At 38.0% G+C, this 26,852-nt stretch overlaps 1 pseudogene; it reads right to left on the reverse strand.

The window, feature by feature from the left end:
• Positions 1 to 488: 488 nt before the first annotated feature.
• Positions 489 to 26,852, reverse strand: LOC119508402 (annotated as a pseudogene).

Raw genomic sequence — 26,852 nt, forward strand, 5'->3', positions numbered from 1 at the left:
CATGTTGTGATAACTAACTGTGCTGAAAGGTGTGTGAAGGTGGTGGAAAGGGTAAGCTCAGAGTCACACATGTCACCAGAAGGAAAGTTGGAGGTAAAAAGATGAGAATGTATAAAACAGTGAATCTTGTGGTGGATAACATCTCTGATTAACTATACAAATATTAGAAATCTCTCTCATGAACTAGGAAAAATGTATGACACTATAAAAGTTAATAATAGAGGCATATAGGAAAAAATATATATATCTATTGCAAACTATATACTTCAGTTAGTAGTATTTTTTTTTTTTTGCTGGGTGTACTTTATTGATGGTACATGACAGAGTAGGGCTCTCAGCCCCTCCCCTTCCTCAGGGGGTCTGGGATGGAAACTGTGGAGGATGGGTGATGCTCGGTGTCAGGGCATCGATTTGGGGCCAGGACTCCCCAGCAGATGATGGCCTCTCTTCCTCTCATGCTGTTGCTGGGGCTGGTGGTCCAGGGGCTCTTATTCCTTGGAGGCCATGTAGACCATAAGGTCCACCACCCTGTTGTTGTAGCCAAATTCATTGTCAGACCAGGATATGAGCTTAACGAAGTGGTCATTGAGGGCAATGCCAGCCCGGCATCAAAGGTGGAGAAGTGAATGTCACTGTTAAGTCACAGAAGACAACCTGGTCCTCTGTATAGCCCAGGATGCCCTTCAGGGGCCCTCTGATGCCTGCTTCACCTTCTTGATTTCATTGTATTTGGCTGCTTTCTCCAGCTGGCAGGTCAGATCCACAATGGACACATTGGGGGTGGGGATGTGGAAGGCCATGCCAGTGAGCTTCCCGTTCAGCTCTGGGATGACCTTGCTGACTGCCTTGGCAGTGCGAGTAGATGCAGGGATGATGTCCTAGGCAGACCCATGGCCATCACACCATAGTTTCCCATCCACAGTCTTCTGGGTGGCAGTGATGGCATGGACAGTGGTCAAGAGTCCCTCCACGATGCCATAGTTGTCCTGGATGACCTTGGCCAGCAGTGCCAGGCAGTTGGTGGTGCAGGAAGCATTGCTGACAATCTTGAGGGAGTTGCCATACTTCTCATGGTTCATGCCCATCACAAACATGGGGGCATCAGACAAAGGGGCAGAGATGATGACTCTCTTGGTGCCACCCTTCAAGTGAGCCACAGCCTTCTCCATGCTGTGAAAACATCAGTGGACTCCACAACATATTCAGCACCAGCATCACCCCATTTGATGTTGGTGAGATCTCACTCCTGGAAGATAGTAATTGGATTCTCATTGATGACAAGCTTCCCGTTCTCAACTTTGATGATGCCTTTGAATTTGCCATGTCATACTGGAACATGTAGACCATGTAGCTGAGGTCAATGAAGGGGTCATTGATGGCCACAATCTGCTCTTTGCCGGAGATTACAGCAGCCCTGGTGACCAGGCACCCAATACGGCCAAATCCATTTGTTCCGACTTACCATCATGTCTCAGAGATGCAGCTGGCACTGCACAAAAAGATGCGGCTGTCTGGTGAGTGGGCAGGAGCAGAGAGCCCAGTTAGTAGTATTTTAATACTCTTTCATCAACAGTAACAAGTGTACTATACCAAAACTAGGAATCAATAATGGAGGCAGGCATGGTTAGGGCTATGGAATTATTTGAGTTTCCTTTTTTGTCTTCATTTCTTTTCTGGAGCAATGAAAATGTTCTAAAAATTGAAAAAAAAAATGTGTTGATGGATGCACAGCTGTATGATGGTAACCATAGGAAATTGTACACTTTGGATATTTAGATAGTTGTATGGTATGTGAACAATCTCAATAAATATATATATATATATATATATATATATATATAAATTTTTTAAAAAACTAATTATTTAAATAACATCAGGTACTTTCTGACAAATTTTGCCACTCAACAAAGCTGTAAAATTTGGTTTCTTTATTTCTCCAATCAACTTCAGATTGCAAAGTTTGTAGGGATTTTCTGCTCCTCACCAAGGAATGGCTCATCAGCTCCATAGATTCAGTTAACTGTGCTTCTGTATTCAGACATAAAATCCAGGAAAACTTCCCCAAAATAGAAATCAATAAAACTGTCAAATTCACTTGTTCTAGGCATAACATGTTTTTATGGACTTTTCAACTCACTGATATTTATTTATTATTTATTTATTCATTTATTGGCTAAATGCCATTAGACCAAGACTGTTTTTTTCATGCTTGGTTCTAGTCTAGCTGACAAAAAAAAAAAAAAAAAAATGCTTGGAATGGGAAAAAAATTCCCACATACTTTCTTTTAGTGGCCAGATTTTTTCAATAGTAATAGATTTCTGCACCTTATTCCAAGTGTGTGTCCCAGCTGCTCTAGTTCATTACAGACGCAAGCCCAATGTCTGACTGACTCTTGTTTTGTCTATTTGTATGTTCCTGAAATGTCCTCTGGATCTGAAGAGTATGATGTGGTAGCTCACAAGATTTCCCCTCTGTACTAATTCTTATACCAGCTGTCTGGGCTTGAGGATTCTGTCCCTCTCTAGAGAAAATGGAAATATTTGGAGCAGTTAATAAGTACTTAGGGCAAGATTTTTAATTGTTTGTGTCAAAGAAGGAAAAGTAACACATGGTTAGTTAGTCCTTCAACTCAGTCAGTTCTAAAGTTTCAAAACTGTTCACAGCATTTCCAGCATCACTTGTATAAGTGAACACCCATCACACCCCAAGTCACAAAATGAGAAACTGTCAAAGAAATATGTGCCAGTTTGAATGTATATGTCCCCCCAAATGCCATTATCTTTGATGTAATCTTGTGTGGGCAGACCTATCAGTGTTAGATTGTAATTCTTTGAGTGTTTTCATAGAGATGCACCCCACCCAACTGTGGGTGATGACTCTGATTGGATAATTTCCATGGAGGTGTGGCCCCGCCCATTCAGGGTGGGTCTGAATTAAATTACTGGAGCACTATATAAACTCAGACAGAAGGACCAAGCTTGCTGCAGCCAAGAGGGACACTTTGAAGAAAGCACAGGAGCTGCAGACTTGAGACAGTTTGAAGATGGCCACTGAAAGCAGACTCTTGCTCTGGAGAAGCTGATAGAGGACAAATATCCCAAGTGCAACTAAGAGTGACATTTTTGAGGAACTGCAGCCTAGAGAGGAACATCCTGGGAAAAAGCCATTTTGAAACCAGAACTTTGGAGCAGACACCAGCCACGTGCCTTCCCAGCTAACAGAGGTTTTCCGGACACCACTGGCCATCCTCCAGTGAAGGTACCCGATTGCTGATGTGTTACCTTGGACACTTTGTGGCCTTAAGACTGTAACTGCATAACCAAATAAACCCCCTTTTATAAAAGCCAATCCATTTCTGTTGTTTTGCATTCTGGCAGCATTAACAAACTAGAACAGATTTTGGTACCAGAGAAGTGGGGTGCTTTTGCTGCTGAGTTTGCAAATGCCAAACATGTTGGAACAGCTTTTTAAATGGATAAGGGGAAGATTCTGGAAGAATTGTGAGGAACTTGGTAGAAAAGGCCTAAACTGCTTTGAAGAGACTGTTTGTGGAAATATGGACTCTAAAGATACTTCTGATGAGGCCTTGAACAGAGATGATCAATGTATTGTTGTGAACTGGAAGAAAGGTGATCCTTGTTTTAAAGTGGTAGAGAATTTGGCAAAATTGAGTCCTGGTGTCAGAAGGAAGGAAGAATTTGAAAGTGACAACCTGGAATACTTAGCTGAGGAGATCTCCAGACTATGTGTGGAGGATGTACCCTGGCTTCTCCTTGCAGCTTATAGTAAAATGCGCGTGGAGAGAGATAAACTTAAAACTGAACTCTTGGGTTCAAAGAAACCAGAAGCTGATGGCTTGGAAAATTACAGACTTCCAGGGAGTGGAATCCCAGAAGCTACAGCCCAATATGAGGATGTAACCAAACATGGAATCCAGCCACCATTTCAGTACAAGCCAAGATTGGAAAAGGAATTAAGCAGAAAGGATTTGTGGAAAGTCCTATTGTCTGATGGTTTTTACCCCTGTGTGCTTCATGCAAAGCCAACAGAATTTCTGTGAGATCTTTATAAGACAGAGCTGTTGCCAGTCTGGACTGGAGGAGACAGACAAGGAACAAATTGAAAGAAAAACTTCTTCAAAGACAGAGCCATGGAGATTGAGGTCTGGAGTCAAGAGGTCTCGGGTTGGAAGAGCGGAGCAGCCCACATGCATGGAGGTTGAGGGCGGGCCTTCCGCCTCAATGCTCAGGAAATGTTCTGCAACTCCAGGCCCCAAAGATGGTGGAGCACATTCCCAGGGAATTGGGAAGAGCCTGGCTGCCACCACACTGTTCTGAAGGGGTTGAGCATGTTCCCCGGAGATGGAAGGGAATCCAGATGCTTCCCCGATGTTTAAGGAGGGTGGGGCCAAGAAGGTGGTCTCTCCAATGTGTGGATATGTTGGAGCACTCACCCAAGTGTTTGGAGAGGAAACAGCTACTGCAAAGGCCCTTAGGATGGGTTAGACTCCCGCTCTCTCAAGCCCCAAGGATGCAACGTCATTCTGTTAATGACTCTCAGACCTTGAAATCTAATGGAGTTTGTCCTGTGGGTTTTAGGAACTGTTTTGGTCCTGTTAACCCTGTTTTCCTTACTGTTTCTCCTTACGGCAATGGGAATGTTTACCCTATGCCTGTCCCTCCTTTGTATATCGGAAGCAGATAACTTGTTCTAAGTTTCACAGATAGAGGGGAATTTTGTATTAGGACTGACCATGCCTATAATTGATTTCAATGGGATCTTGTACTTAACTATCGTTACTGAAATGATTAAGTTTATGTGATATTGTTGTGGGATGAATGTATTTTGTATATGGAAAGATAATGTCATTTTGGGGTCCAGGGAGTGGAATGTGCCAGTTTGAATATATTGTGTCCCCCAAAGGCCATTATCTTTGATGTAATCTTGTGTGGGCAGATGTTATCAGTGTTGATTAGATTGTAATTCTTTGAGTGTTTCTTTGGAATGTGCTTCACCCAGCTATGGGTGATGACTCTGATTGGATAATTTCCATGGAGGTGTTGCTCCGCCCATTCAGGGTGGGTCTAAGTTGATCAGTGGAGCCATATAAATGAGCTGACATAACAGAAGGAACTCAGTGCAGCTGTGAGTGATGTTTTGAAGAAGAGCTACAGCTAAAAGGGATGCTTTGAAGAAAACACAGGAGCTGCAAATGAGAGACAGTTTGAAGCCAGCCGTTGAAAGCAGATTCTTGCTCCAGAGAAGTTGAGAGAGGACAAATATCCCAAGTGCAACTAACAGTGACATTTCTGAGGAACTGCAGCCTAGAGAGGAACATCCTGGGAGAAAGCCATTTTGAAACCAGAACTTTGGAGCAGATGCCAGCCACGTGCCTTCCCAGCTAACAGAGGTTTTCCAGACACCATTGGCCATCCTCCGGTGAAGGTACCCGATTGCTGATGTGTTACCTTGGACACTTTGTGGCCTTAAGACTGTAACTGCGTAACCAAATAAACCCCCTTTTATAAAAGCCAATCCATTTCTGGTGTTTTGCATTCTGGCAGCATTAGCAAACTAGAACAATGGGTAATTATAAATACCAGTATTTGGGGGTGATACAATTCCACTTTTTAGTTCTTACAGGTTCAAAAATGCAAATGCATAAAAGGTAATGATAAATCCAGGGTTATGGACAAAGTGCATAAAGATGTAATTTAAAATTTTTAACTAATATGGACTAACATTGATGAGTGAAATTTGAGAGTTGAGAACACAAGTTATCAGGAGATAGAGGTTAGAGATTGGGCATTTATTTGATGCTGAAGGAGTACAGAAGTTTCAACAGGATTGATTGTATAGATCCAGAAATGAAATGGATAGCATAATAGTGTGTGATGGTAACACAATATTGTAAGTACTCTGAACAAAGAGGAGTGTGAATATCTTTGAAAGAGGAAGGCTAAGGGCATGTATGATACCAGAAGGAGAGATAGAAGATAAAGACTGGCATTGCATAACTTAGCAAAACCTAGAGTGGTCAATGATGATGATTAAATGTACAAATATAAGAATATTTTTAACTGATGGAGAACAAATGAATGTCAACATTGCAAGATGTTGAAAATTGGATGGAATAGGGGAAAAAATACAATCAATGCAAACTAGAGTCTATAATTAATGGTGATTTAGTAAGATGCTTCCATTAATTGTAAAAAAAGCAATATACCAGAGCTAAATGCCTATAGGAGGAGGATATAAGGGAGTGATAGGGGATTCTTGGTGATGGTGTTGTCTGACCTTTACATTGTATTTTATTTTTATTTTTCTTCTATCTTTTGTATTTTTGTTCTTAATTTTTTTCTCCTTTTCCTCTTTCTTTGGGGAAGATATGGAAACAGCCTCATATAGATGGTGGTGGTGAATGCATAATTATCTGATCATACTGGGAATCATTGATTGTTTGCTTGGGGTAGATTGTATGGTGTGTAAATAAAACTAAAAAATAACAGAGGGATACAGGTGCTGGAAGGAGTGTGGAGAGAGGGATGTGCCTGTTCTCTGTTGGTGGGGAAGTGAAGTGGCCTGAATGGTGGCAAGAAGAAAAAAGTTGTGAAATGTGCAACTAGGTGAGTGGACCTCATTGAGTGAAATAAGCCAGAGTCAAAAATACAAACATTATAATAGTCCTCACTAGTATGGACTAACTATAATGTGCAAACCCTGAGAATTCAATCTGAGAGCATAGGTTATCAGAGGAAGGCTTATGGTAAAAGTTCCTAGATTGTAAGCTCTTACAGCAGTCACAGCTATTCTTGAGTTGTAATAGTTATCTCTAAATTTTGAGATGCTGAGCTGTTTGTGTATAATCTGGTCGGTCCCTGGAACTTTGGGTATCTGTGTGACACCTGAGACTCAGAGCCAGAGTTCAGCATCACCCATACAGCAAGTATTGAAGAAGCTGAAAAAGAGATCAGACTTCAATAAGAGATACAAATGAAATGGACTTTATTAGAACTAAGGTAAACCAGACTAAAGGGAAATAGATGATATTGACTGTGTTTCAAAACCTCAACTTCTGAGTGAGACCAAAGGAAGAAATGTTTATTTAGTGAAAAAAATCTGTATTTTCTGTAGCACGCTATATAATTTAACTTGTATAGTCAGTTTATTCAAACACCATAATTACATGAAACTTGAATAGGGGGTGAGATCTGGTTGGTTTGTACAGGTTAGCATGAAGCCCTGATACATCCCAGAGTAACTTTGGCAGAAAAAGAAAAAGTATTTGCAAAGCCCCCTTGAGGGCCTGGGGGAAAATGTGGAAACATTATACTTCCCCACCTGGGGAATTCCAGGTGTTCTCACAAGCATTGGGGACTACCATTGTAGTAGACCAAGTCTTTGATCTTGGGGCTTGCCCTTATGAAGCTAATTACTGCAAAGGAGAGGCTAAGCCTACTTGTGATTGTGCCTAAGAGTCACACCCAAGAACCTCTTTTGTTGCTCAGATGTGGCCTGTCTCTCTCTAAGCCCACTTGACGGGTAAACTTATTGCCCTCCTCCCTACATGAGACATGACTCCCAGGAGTGTAAATATCCCTGGCAATGTGGGACATGACTCTTGGGGATGAGCCTGGATCCAGCATCATGGGATTGAGAAAGCCTTCCTGACCAAAAGGGGGAAGAAAAATGAAACAAAATAAAGGTTCAGTGGCTGAGAGATCTCAAATGGAGTCAAGAGGTCATTCTGGAGATTATTCTTATGCATTATATAGATATCCCTTTTTAGTTTTTGTTGTATGAGAATAGCTAGAAGGAAATACCTGAAACTGTTGAACTGCAATCCAGTATCCTTCATTCTTGAAGGCAGCCGTATAACTATAAAGCTTATATGGTGTGACTTTGTGATTGTGAAAACCTTGTGGCTCGCACTCCCTTTATCCAGTGTATGAACACATGGGTAGAAAAAAGGGGGACAAAAAGTAAATGAATAATATGGTGAAGGGGAGTATGAAATGTTTGGGTGTTCTTTTTTACTTTTATTTTTATTGTTATTCTTTGGAGTAATGAAAATGTTCAAAAAATTGATTGTGGTGATGAATGCACAACTGTATGATGATACTGTGAACAGTGTACACTTTGGATTATTGTATGAAATGTGAATATATCTCAATAAAAGTGCATTAAAAATAATAGAACATCTGGACAGAAGATCAATAAGGAAATATAAGATCTAAATGATGCTATAAACCAACTAGACCAAACAGGTAGAAAAATACACATTCATCTCTAGTGCAACATGGATCATTTTCCAGAATAGACCATATGTTAGGTCCTGAAACAAGTCTCAATAAATTAAAAAATATTGAAAATCATACAATGTAGCATCTCTGACCGCAAAGGAATGAAACTAGAAATTGATTACAGGAAGAGAACTGGAAAATTCACAAATATGTGGAAATTAAACAATGCAGTCTTTAAAAAACAATGGGTTAAAGAAGAAATCACAAGGGAAATTAGGAAATACCTTGAAGCAAATAAAAATGAAAACACAACATACCAAAACATATAGGGTGCAGTGAAGGCAGTGCTGGGAAGAAAATGTGTATCTCTAAATGCTTATACTTAAAAAGAAGAAGAAATATCTCAAGTCAGAGACTTAACCTGCCAACTGGAGGGTTTAGAAAGAAGAGTGAACTAAACCCAAAGTGACCAGAGGGAAGCAAATAACAAAGATTAGAAAGGAGGTAAATGAAATTGAGAATAAGGAAACAATAGAGAATCAACAAAATAGAAAATTGGCTCTTTGAAAACATCAATAAAATTGGCAACCCTTTAGCTAGAATGACAAATTAAAAAAGAAAAAGGATGCAAATAATGAAAATCAGAAATAAAATGGGGGACAATACTACCAACCTCAAGAAATAAAAAGAACTATATACTATGAGCAACAGTATGCCAACAAATTAGATAACCTAGATGAAATGGACAAATTCCTAGAAATACAGACTAAATAACTGATGCAGGAAGAAATAGAACATCTCAACAAACCAATAACTAGTAGAGATTTAATCAATCATCAAAAACTTCCCCACAAGGCCAGGATGAGATGGCTTCACTGGTGATTTTTACCAATCATTCCAAGAATAATGAACACCAATCCTGATCAAACTCTTCAAAAAAATTGAAGAGGAGGAAACACTTCCTAACTCATTTTATGAGGCCAACATCACCCTCATACCAAAGCCAGATAAAGATACCACAAGAAAAGAAAATTACAGATCAATATCTCTTATGCATATTGATGCAAAAATCACCAATAAAACACTAGCAAACTGAATCAAACAGCACATTAAAAGAATTATACACCATGATCAAGTACAATTTATCCCAGGCATGTAAGGGTGTTTCAACATAAGAAAACCAATTAAAGTAATAATATACCACATTAACAGAACAAGGAAGAAAAAAAGCACACAATCATCTCATTTGATGCAGAAAAGGTATTTGACAAAATCCAGCATCACTTTTTGATAAAAATACTTTCAAAACTAGGAATAGAAGGAAAGTTCCTCAAGAGGATAAAGGGCATATATGAAAACCCCACCACAAATATCCTAATCAATGGTAAAAGGCTGAAAACTTTTCCTCTAAGATCAGAAACAAGACAAGGATGCCCACTGTCACCACTGTTATTTATCATTGTACTGGAAGTTCTAGCCAGAAGAATCAAGAAGAAGAAATAAAAGGCATCCAAACTGAAAAGGAAGAAATATAGAAAATCCTGAAAAGGCTACAACAAAGCTAATAAACAAATTCAGCAATGTTGTGGGGTACATGATCAACATGAAAAATCAGTAGTGTTTCTAATTCTTTGGTAATGAATATCTGAAGAGGAACTCAAGAAAAAAATTCCATGTACAATAGCAACTTCTTTCAGAATCAAATATCCATATAATAAATTTTACCAAGAATGTAATGACTTATACAGTGAAATCTACAAAACATTGCTAAAAGAAATCAAAGACTTAAATAAACAAAAGAACATTTTTCATGGATTTGAAGACTAAGTATTATTAGGATGGCAATTCTACTCAAAACAATTTACCAATTCAATGCAATTCCAATCAAAACTTCAAGTCTTCTTTCTAGAAATGGAAAAACTAAACATCAAATTTATATGTAAAGGTAAGAGGCCTTGAACAGACAAAGCTTCGTGAGAAAGAAAAACAAAGTTGAAGGACTTACACTTCCCAATTTTAAAACTTATTACAAAACAACAGTAGTCAAAAGATCAAGGTACTAGCACAAGGAAGACTTACAGACCAATGTAATCTGATTGAGAGTAGAGAAATAAACCCTTGCATAAATGGCCAACTCATTTTTGACAAGGGGGTCAACTCCATTCAATTGGGAAAGAATCATGTTTCAACAAATGGTACTGGGAAAAATGGATGTCCATATGCAAAATAATGAAGATGGACACCTACCTCACATCATATACAGAAATCAATTCAAAATGGATCAAAGACCTAAATATAAGAACAACACTATAGAATCCCTAGAAGAAAACATAGGAAAGCATTTTTAGGAACTTGTGTTAGGAAATGGATTTTTAGATTTTACACCAAAAGCAAGAACAACTAAAGAAAAATAGATAAATGGGACCTCATCAAAATTTTAAAACTTTTGTGCATCAAGGGACTCAGGGTTTAATATCCAGAACTTATAAAGAAATCCTACGACTCAATAACAAAAAGACAAACAACCCAAGTTTTCAGTGGCTGAGAGATCTCAAGTGAAGTCAAGAGGTATCTCTGGAGGGCATTCTTATGTGCTATATGGATATCCCTTTTTAGTTTTTAGTGTATTAGAATAGCTAGAAGGAAATACCTGAAACTGTTGAACTGCAAGCCAGTAAACTTGATTCTTGAAGTTATGCTTATCAAGCATAACTTGATTCTTGAAGTTATGCTTATCAAGTAAGCATAACTACGTAGCTTACCTGGAGTGACTGTGTGATTGTGAAAACTTTGTGGCTCACACTCCCTTTATCCAGTGTATGCACAGATGAGTAGAAAAATGAGGACAAAAACTAAATGAAAAATAGGCTGGGATGGGGGAAATGGAATGCTTTGGGTAGTCTTTATATTTTTATTTATATCCTTATTTGTATTCTTTTTGGAATAAGGAAAATGTTGAAAAATAGATTGGGGTGGGAGGAGGCGGGGCAAGATGGCAGACTGGTGAGCTGTAAGTTTTAGTTACTCCTCCAGGAAAGTAGGTAAAAAGCCAGGAACTGCGTGGACTGGACACCACAGAGCAATCTGTCTTTGGGCATACTTCATACAACACTCATGAAAACGTGGAACTGCTGAGATCAGCGAAATCTGTAAGTTTTTGCGGCCAGGGGACCCGCGCCCCTCCCTGCCAGGCTCAGTCCCGGGGGAGGAGGGGCTGTCAGCTCCGGGAAGGAGAAGGGAGAACTGCAGTGGCTGCTCTTATCGGAAACTCATTCTACTGATTCAAACTCCAACCATAGATAGACTGAGACCAGACACCAGAGACTCTGAGAGCAGCCAGCCCAGCAGAGAGGAGACAGGCATAGAAAAAAAACAACACGAAAAACTCCAAAATAAAAGCAGAGGATTTTTGGAGTTCTGGTGAACACAGAAAGGGGAAGGGCGGAGCTCAGGCCTTGAGGCGCATATGCAAATCCCGAAGCAAAGCTGATCTCTCTGCCCTGTGGACCTTTCCTTAATGGCCCTGGTTGCTTTGTCTATTAGCATTTCAATAACCCATTAGATCTCTGAGGAGGGCCGGTTTTTTTTTGTTTTTTTTTTTAAATCCTATTTTCTTTTTCTAAAACAATTACTCTAAGAAGCCCAATACAGAAAGCTTCAAAGAATTGCAATTTGGGCACGTCAAGTCAAGAGCAGAACTAAGAGAGCTCTGAGACAAAAGGCAATAATCCAGTGGCTGAGAAAATTCACTAAACAACACAACTTCCCAAGAAAAGGGGGGTGTCCACTCACAGCCACCATCCTGGTGGACAAGAAACACTCCTGCCCATCGCCAGCCCCATAGCCCAGAGCTGCCCCAGACAACCCAGTGTGACGGAAGGGCTTCAAATAACAGGCACACACCACAAAACTGGGCGTGGACATTAGCCTTCCCTGCGACCTCAGCTGAATGTCCCAGAGCTGGGAAGGTGGAGCAGTGTGAATTAACAAAGCCCCATTCAGCCATCATTTGAGCAGACTGGGAGCCTCCCTACACAGCCCAGCAGCCCAGAACTGCCCTGGGGGGACGACACTCACCTGTGACATAGTACAGTCATCCCTCAACAGAGGACCCGGGGTGCACAGCCTGGAAGAGGGGCCCACTTGCAAGTCTCAGGAGCCATACACCAATACCAAAGACTTGTGGGTCAGTGGCAGAAACAAACTGTGGCAGGACTGAACTGAAGGATTAGACTATTGCAGCAGCTTTAAAACTCTAGGATCATCAGGGATATTTGATTGTTAGGGCCACCCCCCCTCCCCGACTGCCCAGAAACACGCCCCACATACAGGGCAGGCACCACCAACTACACACGCAAGCTTGGTACACCAATTGGGCCCCACAAGACTCACTCCCCCACTCACCAAAAAGGCTAAGCAGGGGAGAACTGGCTTGTGGAGAACAGGTGGCTCGTGGACGCCACCTGCTGGTTAGTTAGAGAAAGTGTACTCCACGAAGCTGTAGATCTGATAAATTAGAGATAAGGACTTCAATAGGTCTACAAACCCTAAAAGAACCCTATCAAGTTCAGCAAATGCCACGAGGCCAAAAACAACAGAAAATTATAAAGCATATGAAAAAACCAGACGATATTGATAACCCAAGCCCAAGCACCCAAATCAAAAGACCAGAAGAGACACAGCACCTAGAGCAGCTACTCAAAGAACTAAAGATGAACAATGAGACCATAGTACGGGATATGAAGGAAATCAAGAAGACCCTAGAAGAGCATAAAGAAGACATTGCAAGACTAAATAAAAAAATGGATGATCTTATGGAAATTAAAGAAACTGTTGACCAAATTAAAAAGATTCTGGACACTCATAGTACAAGACTAGAGGAAGTTGAACAACGAATCAGTGACCTGGAAGATGACAGAATGGAAAATGAAAGCATAAAAGAAAGAATGGGGAAAAAAATTGAAAAACTCGAAATGGACCTCAGGGATATGATAGATAATATGAAACGTCCGAATATAAGACTCATTGGTGTCCCAGAAGGGGAAGAAAAGGGTAAAGGTCTAGGAAGAGTATTCAAAGAAATTGTTGGGGAAAACTTCCCAAATCTTCTAAACAACATAAATACACAAATCATAAATGCTCAGCGAACTCCAAATAGAATAAATCCAAAAAAACCCACTCCGAGACATATACTGATCACACTGTCAAACACAGAAGAGAAGGAGCAAGTTCTGAAAGCAGCAAGAGAAAAGCAATTCACCACATACAAAGGAAACAGCATAAGACTAAGTAGTGACTACTCAGCAGCCACCATGGAGGCAAGAAGGCAGTGGCACGATATATTTAAAATGCTGAGTGAGAGGAATTTCCAGCCAAGAATACTTTATCCAGCAAAGCTCTCCTTCAAATTTGAGGGAGAGCTTAAATTTTTCACAGACAAACAAATGCTGAGAGAATTTGCTAACAAGAGACCTGACCTACTGGAGATACTCAAGGGAGCCCTACAGACAGAGAAACAAAGACAGGACAGAGAGACTTGGAGAAAGGTTCAGTACTAAAGAGATTCGGTATGGGTACAATAAAGGATATTAATAGAGAGAGGGAAAAATATGGCAAACATAAACCAAAGGATAAGATGGCCGATTCAAGAAATGCCTTCACGGTTTTAACGTTGAATGTAAATGGATTAAACTCCCCAATTAAAAGATATAGATTCGCAGAATGGATCCAAAAAAATGAACCATCAATATGTTGCATACAAGAGACTCATCTTAGACACAGGGACACAAAGAAACTGAAAGTGAAAGGATGGAAAAAAATATTTCATGCAAGCTACAGCCAAAAGAAAGCAGGTGTAGCAATATTAATCTCAGATAAAATAGACTTCAAATGCAGGGATGTTTTGAGAGACAAAGAAGGCCACTATGTACTAATAAAAGGGGCAATTCAGCAGGAAGAAATAACAATCGTAAATGTCTATGCACTCAACCAAGGTGCCACAAAATACATGAGAGAAACACTGGCAAAACTAAAGGAAGCAATTGATGTTTCCACAATAATTGTGGGAGACTTCAACACATCACTCTCTCCTATAGATAGATCAACCAGACAGAAGACCAATAAGGAAATTGAAAACCTAAACAATCTGATAAATGAATTAGATTTAACAGACATATACAGGACATTACATCCCAAATCACCAGGATACACATACTTTTCTAGTGCTCACGGAACTTTCTCCAGAATAGATCATATGCTGGGACATAAAACAAGGCTCAATAAATTTAACAAGATTGAAATTATTCAAAGCACATTCTCTGACCACAATAGAATACAATTAGAAGTCAATAACCATCAGAGACTTAGAAAATTCACAAATACCTGGAGGTTAAACAACACACTCCTAAACAATCAGTGGGTTAAAGAAGAAATAGCAAGAGAAATTGCTAAATATATAGAGACGAGCCAACTTGAAAGGTGAAATCACTGCCCTCCCCCCTACGTGGGATCAGACACCCAGGGAAGTGAATCTCCCTGGCAACGTGGAATATGACTCCCAGGGAGGAATGTAGACCCGGCATCGTGGGATGGAGAACATCTTCTTGACCAAAAGGGGGATGTGAAAGGAAATGAAATAAGCTTCAGTGGCAGAGAGATTCCAAAACGAGCCGAGAGATCACTCTGGTGGGCACTCTTACGCACACTTCAGACAACCTTTTTTAGGTTCTAAAGAATTGGGGTAGCTGGTGGTGGATACCTGAAACTATTAAACTACAACCCAGAACCCATGAATCTCGAAGACAGTTGTATAAAAATGTAGCTTATGAGGGGTGACAGTGGGATTGGGAATGCCATAAGGACCAAACTCCACTTTGTCTAGTTTATGGATGAATGTGTAGAAAAGTAGGGGAAGCAAACAAACAGACAAAGGTACCTAGTGTTCTTTTTTACTTCAATTGCTCTTTTTCACTCTAATTATTATTCTTGTTATTTTTGTGTGTGTGCTAATGAAGGTGTCAGGGATTGATTTAGGTGATGAATGTACAACTATGTAATGGTACTGTAAACAATCGAAAGTACAATTTGTTTTGTATGACTGCATGGTATGTGAATATATCTCAATAAAATGATGATTAAAAAAAATAAATAAATAAATAAATAAATAAATAAATAAATATATAGAGACGAATGAAAATGAGAACACAACATACCAAAACCTATGGGATGCAGCAAAAGCAGTGCTAAGGGGGAAATTTATAGCACTAAACGCATATATTAAAAAGGAAGAAAGAGCCAAAATCAAAGAACTAATGGATCAACTGAAGAAGCTAGAAAATGAACAGCAAACCAATCCTAAACCAAGTAGAAGAAAAGAAATAACAAGGATTAAAGCAGAAATAAATGACATAGAGAACAAAAAAACAATAGAGAGGATAAATATCACCAAAAGTTGGTTCTTTGAGAAGATCAACAAGATTGACAAGCCCCTAGCTAGACTGACAAAATCAAAAAGACAGAAGACCCATATAAACAAAATAATGAATGAAAAAGGTGACATAACTGCAGATCCTGAAGAAATTAAAAAAATTATAAGAGGATATTATGAACAACTGTATGGCAACAAACTGGATAATGTAGAGGAAATGGACAATTTCCTGGAAACATATGAACAACCTAGACTGAAGAGAGAAGAAACAGAAGACCTCAACCAACCCATCACAAGCAAAGAGATCCAATCAGTCATCAAAAATCTTCCCACAAATAAATGCCCAGGGCCAGATGGCTTCACAGGGGAATTCTACCAAACTTTCCAGAAAGAACTGACACCAATCTTACTCAAACTCTTTCAAAACATTGAAAAAAATGGAACACTACCTAACTCATTTTATGAAGCTAACATCAATCTAATACCAAAACCAGGCAAAGATGCTACAAAAAAGGAAAACTACCGGCCAATCTCCCTAATGAATATAGATGCAAAAATCCTCAACAAAATACTTGCAAATCGAATCCAAAGACACATTAAAAAAATCATACACCATGACCAAGTGGGGTTCATTCCAGGCATGCAAGGATGGTTCAACATAAGAAAAACAATCAATGTATTACAACACATTAAAAACTCGAAAGGGAAAAATCAATTGATCATCTCAATAGATGCTGAAAAAGCATTTGACAAAATCCAACATCCCTTTTTGATAAAAACACTTCAAAAGGTAGGAATTGAAGGAAACTTCCTCAACATGATAAAGAGCATATATGAAAAACCCACAGCCAGCATAGTACTCAATGGTGAGAGACTGAAAGCCTTCCCTCTAAGATCAGGAACAAGACAAGGATGCCCGCTGTCACCACTGTTATTCAACGTTGTGCTGGAAGTGCTAGCCAGGGCAATCCGGCAAGACAAAGAAATAAAAGGCATCCAAATTGGAAAAGAAGAAGTAAAACTGTCATTGTTTGCAGATGATATGATCTTATATCTAGAAAACCCTGAGAAATCAACGATACACCTACTAGAGCTAATAAACAAATTTAGCAAAGTAGCGGGATACAAGATTAATGCACATAAGTCAGTAATGTTTCTATATGCTAGAAATGAACAAACTGAAGAGACACTCAAGAAAAAGATACCATTTTCAATAGCAACTAAAAAAATCAAGTACCTAGGAATAAACTTAACCAAAGATGTAAAAGACCTATACAAAGAAAACTACATAACTCTACTAAAAGAAATAGAAGGGGACCTTAAAAGATGGAAAAATATTCCATGTTCATGGATAGGAAGGCTAAATGTCATTAAGATGTCAATTCTACCCAAACTCATCTACAGATTCAATGCAATCCCAATCAAAATTCCAACAACCTACTTTGCAGACTTGGAAAAGCTAGTTATCAAATTTATTTGGAAAGGGAAGATGCCTCGAATTGCTAAAGACACTCTAAAAAAGAAAAACGAAGTGGGAGGACTTACACTCCCTGACTTTGAAGCTTATTATAAAGCCGCAGTTGCCAAAACAGCATGGTACTGGCACAAAGATAGACATATAGATCAATGGAATCGAATTGAGAATTCAGAGATAGACCCTCAGATCTATGGCCGACTGATCTTTGATAAGGCCCCCAAAGTCACCGAACTGAGCCATAATGGTCTTTTCAATAAATGGGGCTGGGAGAGTTGGATATCCATATCCAAAAGAATGAAAGAGGACCCCTACCTCACCCCCTACACAAAAATTAACTCAAAATGGACCAAAGATCTCAATATAAAAGAAAGTACCATAAACTCCTAGAAGATAATGTAGGAAAACATCTTCAAGACCTTGTATTAGGAGGCCACTTCCTAGACTTTACACCCAAAGCACAAGCAACAAAAGAGAAAATAGATAAATGGGAACTCCTCAAGCTTAGAAGTTTCTGCACCTCAAAGGAATTTCTCAAAAAGGTAAAGAGGCAGCCAACTCAATGGGAAAAAATTTTTGGAAACCATGTATCTGACAAAAGACTGATATCTTGCATATACAAAGAAATCCTACAACTCAATGACAATAGTACAGACAGCCCAATTATAAAATGGGCAAAAGATATGAAAAGACAGTTCTCTGAAGAGGAAATACAAATGGCCAAGAAACACATGAAAAAATGTTCCGCTTCACTAGCTATTAGAGAGATGCAAATTAAGACCACAATGAGATACCATCTAACACCGGTTAGAATGGCTGCCATTAAACAAACAGGAAACTACAAATGCTGGAGGGGATGTGGAGAAATTGGAACTCTTATTCATTGTTGGTGGGACTGTATAATGGTTCAGCCACTCTGGAAGTCAGTCTGGCACTTCCTTAGAAAACTAGATATAGAGCTACCATTCGATCCAGCGATTGCACTTCTCGGTATATACCCGGAAGATCGGAAAGCAGTGACACGAACAGATATCTGCACGCCAATGTTCATAGCAGCATTATTCACAATTGCCAAGAGATGGAAACAACCCAAATGTCCTTCAACAGATGAGTGGATAAATAAAATGTGGTATATACACACGATGGAATACTACGCGGCAGTAAGAAGGAACGATCTCGTGAAACATATGACAACATGGATGAACCTTGAAGACATAATGCTGAGCGAAATAAGCCAGGCACAAAAAGAGAAATATTATATGCTACCACTAATGTGAACTTTGAAAAATGTAAAACAAATGGTTTATAATGTAGAATGTAGGGGAACTAGCAGTAGAGAGCAATTAAGGAAGGGGGAACAATAATCCAAGAAGAACAGATAAGCTATTTAACGTTCTGGGGATGCCCAGAAATGACTATGGTCTGTTAATTTCTGATGGATGTAGTAGGAACAAGTTCACTGAAATGTTGCTATATTATGTAACTTTCTTGGGGTAAAGTAGGAACATGTTGGAAGTTAAGCAGTTATCTTAGGTTAGTTGTCGTTTTCTTACTCCCTTGTTATGGTCTCTTTGAAATGTTCTTTTATTGTATGTTTGTTTTCTTTTTAACTTTTTTTTTCATACAGTTGATTTAAAAAAGAAGGGAAAGTTAAAAAAAAAAAAAAAAAAGAAAAAAGACAAACAAGGAAAAAAAAAAAAAAAGATGTAGTGCCCCCTTGAGGAGCCTGTGGAGAATGCAGGGGTATTCGCCTACCCCACCTCCGTGGTTGCTAACATGACCACAGACATAGGGGACTGATGGTTTGATGGGTTGAGCCCTCTACCATAAGTTTTACCCTTGGGAAGACGGTTGCTGCAAAGGAGAGGCTAGGCCTCCCTGTATTTGTGCCTAAGAGTCTCCTCCTGAATGCCTCTTTGTTGCTCAGATGTGGCCCTCTCTCTCTGGCTAAGCCAACTTGAAAGGTGAAATCACTGCCCTCCCCCCTACGTGGGACCAGACACCCAGGGGAGTGAATCTCCCTGGCAACGTGGAATATGACTCCTGGGGAGGAATGTAGACCCGGCATCGTGGGATGGAGAACATCTTCTTGACCAAAAGGGGGATGTGAAAGGAAATGAAATAAGCTTCAGTGGCAGAGAGATTCCAAAACGAGCCGAGAGATCACTCTGGTGGGCACTCTTACGCACACTTTAGACAACCTTTTTTAGGTTCTAAAGAATTGGGGTAGCTGGTGGTGGATACCTGAAACTATTAAACTACAACCCAGAACCCATGAATCTCGAAGACAGTTGTATAAAAATGTAGCTTATGACGGGTGACAGTGGGATTGGGAAAGCCATAAGGACCACACTCCCCTTTGTCTAGTTTATGGATGGATGTGTAGAAAAGTAGGGGAAGGAAACAAACAGACAAAGGTACCCAGTGTTCTTTTTTACTTCAATTGCTCTTTTTCACTCTAATTATTATTCTTGTTATTTTTGTGTGTGTGCTAATGAAGGTGTCAGGGATTGATTTAGGTGATGAATGTACAACTATGTAATGGTACTGTAAACAATCGAAAGTACAATTTGTTTTGTATGACTGCGTGGTATGTGAATATATCTCAATAAAATGATGATTAAAAAAAATTAAAAAAATAGATTGGGGTGATGAATGTACAGCTATATGATCATACTGAGAACAGTTGACTGTACACCATGGATGATTGTATGGTATGTGAATACATCTCAATAAAATTGAATTTTTTAAAAAAGTGATTTGAAAGAAAAGGTGTGTGTATGTGTCTATTTTGTTGTTAAAAACAAAACAAAAAACTCCCAGTTACACTGTGCATTCCCCTCACATAAAAAAACAAAAACAAAAACAAAAAAAACACTGTCCTCAAATTGTTCATTGTGCACTTTTGTGTTGTTTCATTTAAATGACTGTTCCACTTAACATTCCTTTGGTTTATCTGAACATGCCTGGTAGCAAAATAAATTGTAGCACAACATAGTATATAAGTAAATAAATGTATATATTTTTAATAGAACAAGAAGTTTACTTGACAAAGCCTTAAAAGAGGGGCATGTTTTAAAATGGTATTAAAAAACAAATTCCAGTTTTTGTTAGAACATGGAAATTGGGAGGGTTTCTTCTTTCATAGTGTAGAGGAAAGCTCATTATTTTTAAGGTAATAGTTGAGATGAAAAATCTGAAGTTTCCTCAGGTAAATAGTTTGGTATACAGATATACTCTTAGTCTCCTTAAAGAAAAGCTTGCTATGATTGTACAGACATGTCACATTTTATGATTTATACAAATATTTTAAAGCAGGAGATAGGTTTAGGATTGTCTTTGGCTAATACTATCTTGAGGCACAGAAAAGTAAATGATGTATTTGAGACTCTGGAAATTTTATTAGTATGCAAGGAGGTTGGGAATGCCATCTCCTTCACTCTTTTGGTAGTTCTTTGGTAATGTGACCAGCAAGTTTGTTATGGCTCATATATTGTAAAATGTTAAGTGCCTGAAATTCACCTTGGTAATACATTTGTGATGGACACTTGGCAAAACAGTTCTTTATAATATTGTTTCACAAAATTTTAAGACAAAGGCAGATCAGGATTGGAATATGAGCTGTAAATCAAATTATCTACAGAAATCTATTAATGTAAAAAAGAATTTTTTCTTCTGTTGTATCTGATTAAATCAAAATGACTTAGTTTGTGATTGTTAATATAAATATTTATTGGTGTGCTTTGGGAGCAAAATATTTTTTCTTGAGAGAACTTACCAAAGCTAATTTATTTATTATGTTCACAGGTTAATGAGAGACTGAGGTTTTGATTTGGGGATATGTTCTTGAATTCTATAAACACATAAAGTCATTCACTGTGTGAAGAAAGAGTTGTCTGTACTCCTCATACTGTTGTTTTATTATTTCTTTTTAATAGGAAAAATGATCAGCTTCAAAGAAAATGGGATTCATTCTTAATGCTGAGATTTTCTTTAAAACTAAAAATGTTAATATTGAAAAAAAAACACAGGACTGTACAAAACAGTGAATACCAATGTAAACTATAGACTATATTAATAGTATAATTATAATAATATTGTTTCATTAATTGTAATATAGGTACCACACTAATGCGAAGTGTTAATTATAGAAAAAACTGTGCGTGTAAAGGGGAGATAAATGGGAACTCTGCATTTTCTGCATGATTTTTCTATAAACCTACAATGAATCTAATTAAAAATTTTTTAAAAACAGAATGACATGCCAGTTTTTCACCTATATAATTGACCAAATTTTTTACTTTATTTCATTTTGGTGGTACCAAAAAATCCATCCTTAATTTTTCATGACAGCTTTTTGGAAATATAATTCACATACCTTACAGTTCATATATTTAAAGTGCACAATTCAACTGTGCTTAGTATATTCACAGAGATGTGCAACCATCACCACAATCAATTTTAGACATTTTCATCACTCCAAAAAGAAATTATGTACCCATTACAGTCACTCCCTATTTTCCCCAAAATTCCCTCCCCCATCCTTGGGCAACCACTAAACTATTTTCTGTCTCTATAGGTTTGCCTATTCTGGACATTACATATAAATGGATTCACACAATATGTGGTCTTTTGCAATTGGCTTTTTTCACTTTTTGGCAGATTCCTTAGGATTTTCTATGTACAAGATCATGTCATCTGCAAATAGTTTTACTTCTTCTTTTTTCAATCTGGACTTATATAATTTCATTTTTTTGCTGCTGGTTAGTACAATGTTTAATAAAAGTGGTAAGAGTGGACATCCTTGTCTTGTTCTTGATCTTAGGGCGAAAGCATTCAGTCTTTCACCAATAAGTATATTAGCTGTGGGTTTTTCATAGATGCCTTTTATCAAGTTGAGGAGGTTCCCTCTCATCCAAGTTTGTTGAGTGTTTTTATAATGAACAGATGTTGAGTTTTAGCAAATGATTTTTCTGCATCTATTGAGATGACCAAGGAGTGTTTGTCCTTGATTCTGCTAAAATGGTGCATTGCATATCCTCAATTTTTTGAAAGTTTTTAAAATAACACATGTATACAGCAAAAAAAAAAATTTGAAGATACATAACATGAATGATGAAAACCAAACTTCCTTCACCTTTGACTTTCTCCCATGATAATCATTATTCGTTCCTTTTTTCTTTATAGACATGTTATCTGGATATACATAAATGACTAAGGTCTATGTTCTTCTTACACTAATAGAAGCCTAAAACAACACACTGGCCTCTTGCTTTTTCATTAACTACAAATAGACCTACCCCATTTAATTGCATTGTATTTTATTGTATGAATATACCATTATTTATTTAGTAAAAATCTTATTAGCTGGGTAACTTTGGGCAACTTACTTAACCTTTCTGTGTCTCAGTTTCCTTATCAGTAAATAAGGATAACAATAGTACTGGTCGTCTATCTCATAGAGCTATTGTGAGGATTGAATTAATTATTCCATTTTAAATTACTAAGAAGAATGCTTTAGACCTAATAAAAGCTTAATAAATGTTTATTATTGCTGGGGATTAAATCATATCCCCCACAAAAGACAGTTTCAAGTCCTAACCCTTGGTTCTGTGGATGTGAACCCATTTGTAAAAAGTAACTTTGAAGATACTATCACTGAAGGTGTGGCCAAACTGAATGAGAGCTGGCCTTAATCCAATATGGCTAAATGGAAATTGGACACAGAAGAAACCAGAAGTCAGCAGAAACTAGAGGAGCAGAAAGAAAAAGAGATTGCCATGCGATAGAGGATTACCAGAGTGCTGCAGACTTCGGGAGCAAGCAAGCCCTGCCAATACCTTGCAAGTTGGGCTTCTAACTTCCAAAATTGTAAGACAATTTCTTATTGTTTAATCCAAGCAGTTTGTGGTTAATGAAAATGTTCAAAAATTGGGGTGATGAATGCACAACTATATGATGATACTGTGAACAACTGATTCTACACTATAGATGATTTTATGGTATGTAAATATATCTCGATAAAACTGAATTTAAAAAACAGTATCCCATTCAGGTTGTTTGATCTTATAGCCCCTATTTTTGTGCACAAATATATAATTTGGGCATATTAAAAGAGTTTCATTGTGCCCATTGTAATTCAAGATTATCTTTAATATGCCAGGTCCAAGTGAGATAAGAATTTACATGATGTAGGACCATAATTTGTATAAATAAAACCAGCTGGAGTGCTTGATGGTAGTGCACCACTAGAATTTTTTAAAGAATTAGAACCCATCGTTTCCGATTGAGAGCAATCCTAAAGCCTAAAAATCCTGATAGGATTTACCTTAGGGTTGGGTTAAGGAGGTGTCTTACAGTGTGCCTTAGGACACTTCTTTAACCTGGCAGACAGTCTGTGCTCTACATGTCCCAGCGGAGACCAGGTATCCCCAGTTGCATGAAAATTGTCTTGAAATTGGCGACCTTTTGTCAGTCTTGCCCTTCCTGTGATCAACTTATCCTTACACGGGTCAGAAGCTGAGGATTTGCATTAGAAGCTAGCAGGTGCTTTAATATTATTTAAGTGCCCAACTTGTGCCCACCAAGATGAGGATGTGATTGCTCTCAGTCAGGACAAATGTCAGATATAATATCAGAGAAGGAAGGGATTTCAAATATTTTCATACTCACTGCAAACCAAAAAGGCCACCAAAAGGACTGCTGCCCCCCATCCAAAGCAAAAGAACAAAGTACAAAAGAAAACCAGAGGAGGGAGTAGCAACAAACCAGATAAGATTTAACAAAGGTCTATGAATAATGAAACTTTATATAAATATATGTATTTTTTTTTTGGATGCAGGGGTGTTGGAATGGCTGGAAGGAGGTAAATAACATGGTGGAACTGTAGCCTTGAGCATCTTTTGGGATGTGCTCTATAGCTGCTCATTGAATGGTGCCTCAAAGGTCTTCACCTTTCTGTATATATCTTGTATTGCATAATTAGGAAGGAACTGAAACTGTGGAACTGTAATCTGTAACAATTTCTGAAATTACCTATGTGACTGCTTGTTGAGCTGTAAATCAGAGATGACAGTTTTCTGTATGTATGTTATATTTTACAATAATGGAAATGGCTGAAGTTGTGGAACTGTGACCCATGACAGTCTTTGAAATTTGTTCTCTAACTACTTGTGAAATTGTACTTTGAAAGCTATTACTGTTATGTAAATATGTTAAAGTTCAAAATAAAAAAAAAAAAAAAAAAAGCTAAAAAAAGAAAAAACCAGAAGAACAAAGTTCAAAATGCCCTTAAGTAGAAGACATGCAAACAAAGGCCAGAACTTCAACCAAAGGAAGGGAGATTCAGAACTGAGAGGACTCACCAACAGAAACCTGGGGCCACTGGGGAGATGATAGAGCACAAGGGGCTTAAGCAAGAACCATGCTTCAATCCAACTGTGGTTCGAGAGCAGAGGTAGTACTTGCTTTGGATCCTACTTCTGAACACCAGATACGTGGACCAAGAAATTCCAGACTGAGCAGCAAGGCAACAACAGTGTTTATTTGGGATCTTAGAATTTCAGTTTGAGAAGCACAGATTCAGGTAGCAAAGCAAACTGTGTCCCATCTTGGGCTTCCAAAGCAAGGGTTTTTAAAGAAGAAGATTATATCAATTGTTTGTAAAGAATTATGATTGGGGGATATTTAGGACTTTCAAAATGTCCTTCAAGTTAGACAGTTTACTGATTTCTTTTTCTTATTGTTGGTTTATGGCATCCAGCTGTCCTCAGAAATATTGATACTTCTGGTTTCGCATGCCTTGGTATTTTGCTATATCTGGCTGCTGTGTGTTTAAGAGTAACTTCCTGAATGGCCTCCCAACTTCATTTTATATATCTTAGCCATAGGAAGTCTATTTTGTTTTATTTCTTTTCTCATAATCACTAGACTGTCATCTTTGGAAGACGATATAAGGAAAACACAAATGTTGCGCATTTTCCAGAAAGTCGGCACTTTTATTTACATTAAATTTATTATAGCATAGAAATTTATTTGCTATAATAGGAGAAGAAAGAATTCAGAATTATATATGTGCCATGATATACAAACTAAAACTCAAAAACACTATGCTTAGAAAAGAGACCAAAAGAAAATAAGACTATCACTGTACAGTGAGTTTAGAGATGGATTTTTTTTTTTATTTTATGGCATTGAATTTGTGTACTTCCTTCTAATATTCTGTTTCCTGGTTTTTTAAATAAAACAATGGAATTTCATATTCCACAGAGAATCATTGCAAAGTCAGCACAAAAACCAAAATTCACGTATATGCAAAATTATCCTGAACACCCCTTAAATTGGGCTGTCTCTCAGAAATTCCAGTTGTGATTAATTGTGCAATGCACTCAGTTTCTCCTCTATCACTGGAATTGTTGTTATTTCTTTGTTGAGCACCAGAAGAAGTAGATAGGAAACAAGGTACTATATTATGAGAAAAATTTACATGTTAATCTCTTTGGAATCATACCCAATATAACTCATCACAGAAAAACTTAGGAATCAAGGCCAATTGAAGGCAAAGCAGGTTTACATTTCCCATCTTATGCTCACTCTAGGGCTCACTGAATGGAATGTTATGCAGAATCATCCACAATTTAGATTCTTTTCTCACTTTCTTCTTTTTGTGGAACTGAGCTCATGTAGTTGTATTTACGTAAGTTAAATATGCATGTGATGAGAATATACTGTACATGGTGCTTTAATAATAGGAAAAAATTATTTTTGAGAGGGCAGATACTCTGGGATACATGAAAATATGAACACATTAAACTTTCGTTCCTTTACTTCTTTTTTTCAACCAACATAGCTGAGTACCTGCTATTTCCAGCACTGGGCAGATAATGGAGACAGAAGGGAAAGATAAAAGTCACTGACCCTACCCTCATGGAGCTTAATCAACTAACCAGTCAAATAAATGTAAAATTACCACTGAGATAAAGAAGAGGTACATAGTGTTCTGAGAACATATAATAAGGATATTTGATCTACATTGAAAATGTTTTGGAAAGACTCCCTGAAAAATTGATTACTGAATGAGATCAGAAGTGTGGTGAATGCCATGAGTGGCCAGTATACTGAAGCCAAATCACAGTGGCTCATGAGAGAATAGTTAAATTTTCAGGAATTTGAGGAGCCAGTTTTAAACACAGTCATTATTAAAATTTTAATTATGTGAACATTAAATAAATTATACTAAAAACAAAATAAGTAAATACTAAAACTCTTCATTTTTTAATTATTTTTACTACATTTTACAACTATCTATGCTGTTAAGTTTATTTAAATCTATTGTATCTGTATGGCGGGAAAACTATATATGGTGCTACTATGCATCTCTTCCCAATTTCACATTTAGTAACTTCACATCAGTAGCTTAACATTGGCCATAGTGAGAATATTTACACCAGGGAAATTAGCAGATGCTATAAGGCAGGCCTTTTTCTCCCAGTGAGGAGAGACAATTGTTAAACATTTACCAGTGTACTACAATGAACAGCCCAGATTCCCCTTCGAGGAAAGATTTGCTGTCCCAGCCAATAGTGCTATCAGCAGATAACCTTTAGCTGTCAGTCTGTTTAGGAATTGCTTACATGCAGAAAGCCACCCATATCCAAAGTGACCTACATCCTCTGACTGATTGAGGTGAGAGTATAATGCCCTGGCCAT

This window comes from Choloepus didactylus, chromosome 13, assembly GCF_015220235.1.
Source record: "Choloepus didactylus isolate mChoDid1 chromosome 13, mChoDid1.pri, whole genome shotgun sequence".
NCBI classification, from domain to species: domain Eukaryota; kingdom Metazoa; phylum Chordata; class Mammalia; order Pilosa; family Megalonychidae; genus Choloepus; species Choloepus didactylus.